This window comes from Tupaia chinensis, unplaced genomic scaffold (assembly GCF_000334495.1).
Source record: "Tupaia chinensis unplaced genomic scaffold, TupChi_1.0 Scaffold144336_1, whole genome shotgun sequence".
In the NCBI taxonomy this organism is placed as follows: Eukaryota; Metazoa; Chordata; class Mammalia; order Scandentia; family Tupaiidae; genus Tupaia; species Tupaia belangeri.
The window spans coordinates 2,078,197-2,089,370 of NW_006204194.1; the positions used below are offsets into that span (position 1 = coordinate 2,078,197).

The following is an 11,174-nucleotide window of genomic DNA, read 5'->3' on the forward strand; positions in this document are numbered from 1 at the left end:
TCAGCTGTGCTAGCTAATGGATTTATTTAGACTAATTAAGTTCATTGGCAAAACAATTGAATGGAGGGGGGGGAGGAAGGTATGGAGGGCAACCATGGATGCCAGGGAAAAAGGGAGGGGGGAAGGTGGGACATAGCAGAGGGTGGGGGATGGGGAATCAGGGATGGCAAGACAAAGGGCAAGGTATGCAGGACATAAGAATTGGAAAATTATTTGTTGAGAACATATATGCGGATGTACTTGAGACAATGCACAGTGTATTTTGGATGGAAAATTCATTTGTGTGTTGTGATGGTGTAAAGTGAACTAATAAATAAAAAAAAAATGAGAGAAAAAAAAAAAAAAGAGTTTGATTGAGGATGGGAGGAAATAGAGAAAGGAACAAGAGTGGCCAGATGCCCTGCTGTGTCCAATTAAACTCTCAGGATTCTATCCCTTTTGTTTAAAAAACAAAAAATGGGGGTTTTGTTTGTTTGTTTGAATTCTTTGATTTCTTGAAGACTCTTGGAACTGGTGATTAAAGTGGTTGGATCCCACCTGACCAATTGTGCAGGTTGAGTCCTGGACCCAGTGGCTTGAGAGGCATGCTGAACATGTATGCATGAATGCCCAAAATCCTGACAGTAGGGAGAAATGGAGAAGGGATTGCAGCATAACTGTTCACCAAAGGGAGTGCTTTTGTTGTCTCTGTCCCTCCTTCTCTTTCCAGTGACCACATGTCCCCTCTGACAAATTTAAAATTTTTAAAAAGGAAGAAAAGCTGATTTCAACCTTCTCAAACAAATCATGTTAAAAGCCATACTTGGTGCTTCACATATGCTAATCCTATAGAATAGGCATTATTTTCCTCATTTTGTATATGAAGTAAATGGATATGGAAAGAGGTTAAGTAACTTGTGAAAGGACACACAATGATGGAGTGGATGAATTGGTATTTCCACCAAACCAGATTTCAGTATCTGTAAGGGACATGCTACCTCTGCTTTCTGAGTGGCAGATGACCCAGTGTGGTGGAACGTTGGAGAAATCCTCATCAGAGCAGATATTTGCTTAGTGATGTTACAGAAGCCATGAGGCCTCATAGAAACAGAATCAAACAGAGACTGGAGCCCTGGACTCTGAGCTAAGACCTGGAAGAATAGGAGTGAGATGATCAGAGGAGCATCTCAGAGGAGGTCACTGGACCAATTTGGGCTTGTGATGAGCCAGCCTTTTCTGTCTGTGGATATTGTTGTGGAAAACCAGATGGCCGAGGAACAAAAAGGCAGTACTCCAGAGAGATAGGAGTAACTCTCTAATATGTTGGCAGGCGCGGAAGAGTTCATTTGGACTGAGTAACTGGGAGACAGGAAGGCTGGGAGAGGAATATGTTTCTGATAGTAAGATGTTTAGTTTGGAATGTGATATTGGAAATGTCTTTTGGACTTACAAATGGAAATGTTGAGTATCCTTTTTAGGGCAGATGTCTGGACTAGAATCAAATTTAAAAATTGGGGAGTATTTTTACATGTAACTCTTGTATTGCTCTGTTATGTATTTAGACAAATCAGGCTTTTTCTTTATTCTTTTGTATTTTGCTTAAAAGTTTCCTGCCCCTAATTATAAACTTTTTAAAAGAATTCTTTAATTTTATTTATCATTATTGTTATTTTTAAATTTACTACAGGGCACACATGCTCACCAGAGAGAAACAGAGAGAGAGTAAGAGAGAGAGAGATGTCAATGGAAGTAACCAACCCTGTATTTATTTTGAAGCACAAATTTGAGTGACCTACGCTGGAGTGGAGGCAAAAATATGCCTTTCTTTCTGGGTGACCAGTTACAGGGGTTCCTTTTATTTAATTTTGAGAGTGAGAGACAGAGTTTGGAATTTAGTAAAGAGTTTTTCCATTTGGCCCAAAAAGGCAAGACATGTGGAAGAGGGGGGGCTTGTAGGTTATAGGTGGATTTTACAGTTTTTAGGTTGGTGATTGGAAAAGGAAAGTTGCTGAGCTCAGAAAGGAATGTATTAACAGTCATAAGGAGGCTTAATACACATCATAAAGATACTCCAGTACTATGCCAGGGACAGGATGTAGGAAGAATCTTGTTACCAATGAGTCAAAATGATCTGTTAGTATTTGTGAGCATGACTCTCTGTAGGCCCTCTGGGAAGGATTTTTGAAAATTAGGAAAAAGCAGTCAGACTTCTGTCCACAGAGAGAAAGAGAAAGCAGGCTACCAGGGCTGGGTCTTGAACTGCCACTGGCCATGTGGGAGTCCAGCACCTTAACCACTATGCCACTTGCTGGCCCTAAACATTTGTCTGTATGGTTTTATGAGTTGGTAAACTGAATGAGACAGATCTACACTCTTTGTGGTCACTATCCAATCCACAAGGGTCCTAGAGAGAGGGGGGAAAAAACGATTTACCTTTCTCCTAGAGCTGGGACACACTCTTATCTTTGGCCATCACAACTCCAGGCTCTCGTGTTGCAGCAGCAGACCGCCAAGAAACCAAGTGCTACTCAGAGTTGGAGAACCCAGGTTTATTACACTGGAAGACTCAGAGGAGTCTGCACTCTAAGCTCGGCCCAGAACAAGCATGGCAGCAGGATTATAAGGGCTCATGTAGCAGGGGAGGGGAAGAGGGGCTTTACGTGAGGAAAGTCTGGTTTGAACTGACATGGGCTGATCTTGTTACCTGTGGTCCGCATCTGCTGGGCCTAGTCGCTCATGTTCAGGAATTTCTGGTCAAACTGGCTTGGGCCGATATTTTTGGCCTGCAGCTGCTGGGCTCAGTCGCTGACAGGGAGATTATGATACAACATTTTCCCAGGGCATTGCAAGCAGTTTACAGAAGCAGAACAGCATTTAGTTAGGCACTTACAGAAATAAAAACAACTACAACAAAATTTCCCACAGCGTAGACTCCATATCATTCTAATCCTAGGACTCTAGGACTTAAAATAGTGACCCTCCAGGGTCTCAGGCCTTCGGCCTCAGCTTCCCTGGTTCTGAGGTTTCTAGACTTGGGCTTAGCCATGACTGGCAACCCTGGGTTTCCAGCCTGCAAATGGCTTGTCCTTGGAGACAGCCTCCATAATCGAGTGAGCCAATTCCTCTAATAAATCACCTTTCACTGTCCACTCATCTTAGAGGTCTGTCTCTCTGGAGAACTTGAGCTAATACTGTCAGTACCATCATTACCATTTTTCCTACTGTATTTCTCCTGTATCAGTAGGACAGGAGTTAGATTCCACTTACAGGTAGACAGGGCAAAGGGACCTCCCCCTCTCCTCCGCAAGAAAACCATTGTGATGTTAAGGTAGGAGACAGAGACTCTAAAAATAGAGTATGGGTCCAAAGTGGAATCACAAAATGGCTAAGCTTTGAGATGGATATAGGGGTGGCCCAGAGATTGACTTATGCAGCGTGACCTAAACCTAAAACAGGCTTTTTTCAGAACACACCACATTCTAGGAAAAGATAAGATAATGGTTTTCATGGCCCAAAGCTTCTAGACAGGAGAACCCATTTTCTGGGATTGCTCCCTTCTTGGGAGCTGTTTTTCCTTTCCTTTTCTTTAATAAACTTCCCACTTTGTTAATAAATTCTCCCCTTTGCAGTACCTACTCTCAGTGTCCATGTTTCTAGTTCTTCCTGAGTGTGGGACAAGAACATGTGTATCACTATGAGTTTAGGCCAAATCACCCCTGTGCTCCGTGTCATATTTTGGTGTATTGGTCAGGAAACATCTAGACTCCACTTCTTGATGTCAGAATGGTAAGTAATGTGGACTTTTTTAGGGACACTCTTGTCCCTAGAAACTACCTCTATCAGACGAAATTACTGGGCATTGGACAGTCATGTAAACACCTTTAGGGTGACTGCCAATCTACAAGACTTTGATGTGAAGCTGGCCGGGAAACACTGTCAATCCCTCAGCATTATCAAGATGTTGAGAATGTTGGCTGTGTTGTGACTCGGTTTCCATTTCTGGACTCTTAACCGTCATGGGGACAGTGAATGTTCCTGGGGCAATTGATGGTACATGCCATAGTTACTCTCTGGTGTATCCTGAGGGCTCTGAGAATTTGAAACCATCCCCCATAGCCCAGATGGGTGACGGGGGAGATTCCTTTCTTTCCTTTTCTTCAGACTTTTGTTGCAGAAAAACAGACACCGGAGAAGGGAAATGGCACTCAGGAGAGAAAGGCGAACTCTTTATTACACCAGTGGACACAGAGGAGTTAACACTCTGAATCTCCAGCCCTGACTCGAGGTTGGATATGGTCTTTCGTGGGGCAATTTGGGAGGGGAGATCTCAGGATCTGCCCTAAAATGGAGGTGGCAAAGAAATAAGAAGTCTAACTATTCAAGGTTTCGGGTAACCCTGTAACTCCAGGGAGGGGCAGTAAATTTGCTGGGGGACAGCAACTTCAGGCAGCTATCAGCCCTGAGTTATTCATGAATTCAGGGGTTCTCCAGATCATCCCCCCCTCTTGAGCCTCCTCAACTATACTCAAGGAGGGTCAATTAACAGGAGGGTGGTAAACAGCTCTCAGGGTAGCAACTGGCAGTTGATACTTGATGGCTTCAAGGCAGGAGGTTACGAAATCAGATTAAGGACACATGGCCTGACTGTCAGTGCTAAAAGAATAACTGCCAAGGGCCCCAGGAGAGGCAGTAGCTATGGGGCCCATATTTAGAGCCCATTCCAACCTGCCCAGGAGTCAGCTGTCACTTGTCGCTTTTTGGAGACCAAATATTTAAGCTGCCTGGCCATATCTCGGACCACACCCAATTTATTGACATAGAAGCAATATTCCTCTCTCAGAAATAAACAGAGTTCACCCATTTTGGCAGTCAAGAGATCTAACCCTCTCCGGTTCCGTAGGACCACATCAGCCAAGGAGTCAAGCTGGACTTGTAGAGTCTCAATATTTGCTACCTGTTAGAGTCCATCTGCCAGGGCAGTGGACAGCTGCTGGTAGTAAGCAGCAGAAGATGCCACTCCTCCAACCCAGCCCCAACCCCAGCAGCAATCCCCAGCCCCACTAGGAGGGGAATGAATCGTATTGCCCTCTGGACTCTAGCATGTATTACTAGGGGACATTGACAGTCTCTTGGCTGTGACTTCTGGAAGAGCAGCACAGCTTTGGTTTACCCTGCTCACCATGCCACATATACAGGGGTCAAGAAAATCGCCCTAAAGTTCACTGAAAAACACACTGACACAGAAGAAAAGGAAAGGCAGACAGAGATAAAGGAAAAGGCACACAGACATTTAGCTTATACCATGCACATGGGAACCACACCTTAAGAAACTCCTCCTTGGGGCCAGCAGTTGGTATAATGGCTATGTTGCTTGACTCCCATGTAGTCGACCGTGGTTCGAGTCCCAGACCCAGTGGCTTAAACTCACACTGGGCACATGTGCGTGTATGCCCAAGATCCCGAGAGGAGAACGGAGGAGAAGGGATTGTGGCGTGGTCATCCCCCCCCCCGGGGGGGGGATTTCTCGCTGTCTCTCCGTCTCTTTTTGCCTTTTCAGTTTGGATAGGAAAGTCTTCCATCCAGCCGGAGTAAGTGCAGACCAGAACTAGTAAGTATGTATAGCCTTGGCATGGTCACACTTCTGAGAAGTCTGCCTCCAGTAACTCCAGGGGAGTTGTCCTGGTAGCTTGTATCCCAGCCGGCTGTGCTGGCCCCTGGGCAGTTATTTCTGGCACAGGACTCGTACCTCATGCTCACAGTTGCACATAATGATGGTAGGTGACTCAAAAAGTAGCATCAGACTGACATGTTTCCTAGGTTAGTTTTTCCCCAGTGAGTCAACTTGTGGTGCTGCTTTACCAATGAATATCCCAGAGACTGAGGTATGTATATTCTTTTATCTGGCAGTCTCCACAATCCATCCTCTTCCAGGGTTGCTCCCTCCAATTTTGCCCAGTGATGTTCATCAGAGGTATGGGGGGGGGCAGGCTTTTGGGGGGCTTTTGAGTGGCAACATTTTAGCCACTGCAGTCAGAGCCTGATGGCCATGGTCTTGGCTGTCTGGTCTGCCAGCCAGTTTCCCAAGAAAATGGGGTCTTCCCCCAACTTGTGTCCCCTGCAATGAATGATTGCCATTTCTTTTGGTTCCCAGACAGCCTCTAACAATTGGCAGATTTCCTCGTTTTTGACTATTTTTCCCTCTGCTGAGAGGTGTCCCTTCTCTCAGCATAACGCCCCATGAACTATGCAGCAAATGAATAGTGTGAGTCTGGGTAGATGTTTACCCTCTTACTTGCTGCCAATCTTAAGGTTCTGAGTAATGCCCATAATTCAGCCTGCTGAGCAGATCATCCATGGAACAGTGCCCCAGCCTCAATCACTGTGTCTTGGGAGGTAACTGCATAGCCAGCATATCAAGTCCCATCCTCCATGTAGCTGATATCATCAGTGAACAGAGTGAAATTGGGAGTCTTCAGCAGTGTGTCCACAAGGTCAGGACACCCAGAAAAACACCTCATCAAGGGCTTCTTCACATTTGTGGTCAGGAGGCCCCAGCATGGCTGGAAGGAAGCTAGTGAGATTGAGGGTCTGCAGGGTCTGGAGTCTAATTCAGGAATTTCCAGTCAATAGACCCTGGTAGTGGGCCATCCTACCCAGCCTGGGACAGGAGCTGGAGCAGCTCTCGAGTTCCCCTCCAGCAGTTTTCTCAGGTCACTCCAGCAAGCAGAAGGTCATCAACATATTGCAGGAGTATGCATCCAGTCCCTTGGTTCAGAAAATTCTCTAAATTGGCAGCAAATGCTTCTCCAAACAAAGTTGGAGAAGGACCCTGGACCACATTTATTGTGTTGTCTTTTGGGTGTCTGGATCTTCCCACTCCCGGGCAAATAATGGTCGGCTGATGGCTGACAGCTGCCAGCCACAGGCAAAAGAAAGCATCCTTGAGATCCAGACAAGTGAACCATTCAGAGTCTGCTGGGAGAGTGCTCAGCAAACTTTGGTATGGTAGGATGTTAGGTCACTGTGGCAGCGTTCACAGCTGGCAAGTCCTGAATTGCCAAAGGTTCTCTTTTTCATGAGGAGGAAGGAAGTGTTCCAGGGAGACTGGTACTTGACCAGGATCCTGGCTTCTTTGAGCCTATTGATTTGTTTCTTTATAGACAGTCACTAGACTTAGAGGGTACTGGCAGAGGTGCACAGGCTATGTCTGAGGTTTCAGCTCGACCACTATAGGTGGGTGGTTGCTTGTCATTCTTGGCATGTCCCCCTCTGCCAAGACTATAGGGAAGTCTTTAACAAATGAAAAGAGTGCCTCATCATCTCCACTGGGTGCCTAGGGAGCAAACATTCACCATTCCTCCTCTCAGGACATTGCCACATCCAAGATTTTCGTGAGGCTGATAGTTAAAGCAGCTGAGCCAGACAAGTCAAAGCGATTTGCACTCTAAGTTTAGTTAGCAGGTCCTTCCCCAGCAATGGGACTAGGCTCCACAAGGGGAAGTCTTTGCAGGAGAGTCAGGCTGGGTTCTGGGAGGATGTCTTTTGTTACAGTTGAGAGGAACTCATGTCCCAGCTTCCAGGGACAAAACTTGCGACCTGACATCTACTCTGCCTATCCACCTTTACAGGGAAAGCCCTCCCAACTGCCGGTGCCCCTTCTCCTGTGAGCGGTGTTGCAAAACAAAGAATGGGTGTCCTCCACCCCCAAAGGGGAGGCCATTCGGGTATCTATCTGGCCATGTCCCTTGTGAACTTTGTGTATTTCCTTGGCAATAGGCAATTAGATACAGAACCTCCATCGGATTACACACTTAAGAGTCGAAAGGGACCCTCAGAGTGTAATATTGCCATTTAGCCTTCATGAAACCACCACAGAAACGTAGTACAGACCCATTCATATCCCATGGTGCTATGCACAGTGGGACCACAAACACATACACTCGTCACATTCTTATTCACTCAGGGGTTATGCATTCCCTCTCCATACCAACCAAAGACAAATGAGTCCTGACTACTGGTCCAATGACAGAAAGAGAGTGTACGGGTCTCCTCTCCCACTCATACTGAGTGAGACTAATTGATAGACTCTACAACAGATACCAAATTACCAAAATTTGGCCACAGGCCAAACAAAGACAGATGAGTCCTGACTACCAGTCCTACAACCGAATGAGAGTTTACGGGTCTCCTCTTCCACTCATACTGAGTGGGACTAACTGATGGACTCTATAGATCCCCAGGGCTTACCAGATTACTAGAGTTGACCACAGGTGATGTATCCAGGTCTGGAGCAAGAGTTGTTTCTTCTCTCCAAGTGGAGTCTGATGATCCAGTAATGCTCATCCTCAGGGCAGGCACCCCAGCTGAAGGATCCTGTCAAACAAGATGGGGGTGCACCTATCCCTCTGCACCACAGTGCTTGTCCCAGGGGAAAGCACCCTGGGGTTGGTGGCTCAAAGGGCCAGTCTGATTTTAGTTTCCCAGACAATGCATTAAATGTTGTAGGGTAGGGAAAAAAGATGGCTGAGGGATGAAATGCAGCATTCCAGAGAAATAAGAACACCTTTTTGTTATTATGCTAGCAAACATGGAGGAGTAAACACTCTGAATATCCGGCTCCCCGTGGGGGTTAAGCAATCTCTTTTTTTTTTTTTTATTTTGAGAAGTTTTTGCTATAGGGCACGTGCACTCACCAGAAAGACAGAGACAAAAAGCAAGAAATCATCACCGAGGGGTGATGGCCACGCCACAAACCCTTCTCCATTCTCCTCTCAGGTTCTTGGGCATGCATACACATGTGCCCAGTGTGTTTATGCCACTGGGTCTAGGACTCAAACCATGATCAACTACATGGGAGTCCAGCAACATAACCATTACGCCAACTGGTGGTCCCTTAAACACAGTCTTTTATTGGGGAGTTTGGGGGAAGTGGGAGCTCCAGCATGCTAAGGGTATCCTATCAGGAAGAAGAGGCTCAAAGTTTACTTTAGAGAAGGCTTAGATAGGCAGGGTGTCAGGCTTCTCAAGGCCTCAGGTTGCTTTTATCATTTCAAAGCGGGGAGAGATTGAGGCTTAGCAGGGACCTGGGAGGTGTCAGTAATTAAACAGACAGCCTTGGGTTATTGTGAATTCCAGATGTCTCCACACCATGAAGAGGAGTGGTCAGAAGAGGCATGGCACAGGTCTCAGTACAGTTGCCTACATCAGCAGGACCTTAGTCCCTTTGTGGTCCATCAGGTTCGCTCACCCAAGCGCTATAAAACCAAACCATAGGCATATGATGTGATGAAGGAAAGTACAGCTTTATTGCAAAGCGCAAAGCAAGGAGAATGGGTAGTTCATGCTGAAAAGACCCAGTCTCCCCAAGATGTTCCCCACAAGCATTTTTAAGGGCAAAATTAGGGGCACAGTTCCCAGGTGCATGATCAGTTCAGTGACTGGTTCAAGAGAATGTGATCATCTTGTGGGCATTCTTTTTTTTTTTTTTTTTTTTTTTTAAGAAGTTTTTGCTATAGGGCACATGCACTCACCAGAAAAAGACAGAGAGAAAAAATGAGAAATCACTCTCCCGGGGAATGGTCATGCCGCAATTCCTTCTCCCCCATTCTCCTCTTGGGATCTTGGGCATGCACGCTCATGCACCTGGCTTGATTTTAAGCCACCAGGTCCAGGAATTGAACCACAGTTGACTACATGGGAGTCCAACAACATAGCCATTATGCAAACTGCTGGTCCCTTGTGGGCATTCTTGATTGGTGAGGACTTACAGAACCAAATTTCTGTTCAGGTTTCTGGAGCCATTCAGCCTGGTGTCTTTAAGCTCACAGCCAGCACTTTCTATTCTACAAAACATCTTACATATTGAAATGAAAACCATATCTTTTCTTAAAGTGAGTTTTAGAGGTCAAATGGCCCTTATTCATGGTCAATGTTGTTTCATTATCATAACCAAAGTCTAAAGACTTACTCCTTACTCTGGGCTGTTACAATGTAAATGGACCTTATATTTCAAGAACAACAACAACAAAAAATTAGGGGTTCACTGCTCAGTTTCAATATGTGCCCAAGATCCCAAGAAAAAAATTGAGGAGAAAGGATTGTATCATGGTCATCCCCCCCCAGGGGGGGTGTGATTTCTCACTTTCTGTCTCTCTGGTGAGTGCAAACACACAGCAGTAAAGCGCTCTCAAAAAAATCATTAATTAATTTAAAAATGTGCTGAGTTCAAAAGGCCACATATCAACTAAATTGGTCTTCAAAAATACAACTTTCTGGTAAATTACTGTCTATTTTAAAATATTGGAGAAAATTCCATATATTTATAAATACACCCTGTTAGGTTACTAAAGTTTCTTATAGTAAAAAAATGCAGACGTTTAAATGTATAACATAAACCAACTGCATACAGGGCAGTTGTTCAAGACATTACTTGAGGAACCCAACTGGACTTAAGCCCAGTCCCTGCATGCTGCTTGAAAAAGGCATATGTATACATGCCTCTAAACCTCTACTTGTAGAGAAAAAAAAATGGGGAACCAGCAGTTAGCGTAATGGCTATGTCGCTGGATTCCCACATAGTCGATCGACTGCGGACCGCGGTTCGCATCCCAGACCCGGTGGCTTAGAACTCACACCGGATGCGTGTGCATGCGTGCCCAAGATCCCGAGAGGAGAATGGAGGAGAAGGGATTGCGGCATGACCATCCCCCCTGGGGGGTGATTTCTCGCTTTCTGTCTCTATGTCTCTGTCTGTCTGGCGAGCGCACGCGCCCTATAGTGGAAAAAAAAAAAAAACTCTCAAAATAAAAAAAAAAAAAGGAGACAGATTGGTGTGTGACCTCTCCCTGCTGGAAATGCTTCTCAGTCTATCAGGGATGACTGCCCTATGACAATTAATTTACATAACAATTCTTAACTTTAATCATCCTGTGTCTGTTATGTGCCTTCAAAATATAAACTTTCGGGACCGGCAGTTAGTGTAATGGCTATGTTGCTGGTCTCCCATGTAGTCGACTGTGGTTTGCGTCTCGGACCCAGTGGCTTAAAACTCACGCCAGGCGCGTGTGCATGTGTGCCCAAGATCCCGAGAGGAGAATGGAGGAGAAGGGATTGTGGCGTGGCCATCCCCCCTCAGGGGTGATTTCTCGCTTTCTGTCTCTCTCTCTCTCTCTCTCTGTCTGGCGAGCACACGTGCC

General features: G+C 45.7%; 1 protein-coding gene across 5 annotated transcripts in view; it reads right to left on the bottom strand.

Annotated features, from left to right (window-relative positions):
• ZNF582 (zinc finger protein 582) overlaps positions 1 to 11,174 on the bottom strand; it is a 29,307-nt gene that overhangs the window by 15,859 nt on the left and 2,274 nt on the right. For all 5 annotated transcript variants that reach the window (XM_006166779.2, XM_006166781.3, XM_006166780.3 and 2 more), the window contains exon 2: positions 8,227 to 8,352. The gene's annotated coding sequence lies outside the window, so the exon portion shown is untranslated. The remainder of the gene's footprint in view (positions 1 to 8,226; positions 8,353 to 11,174) is intronic.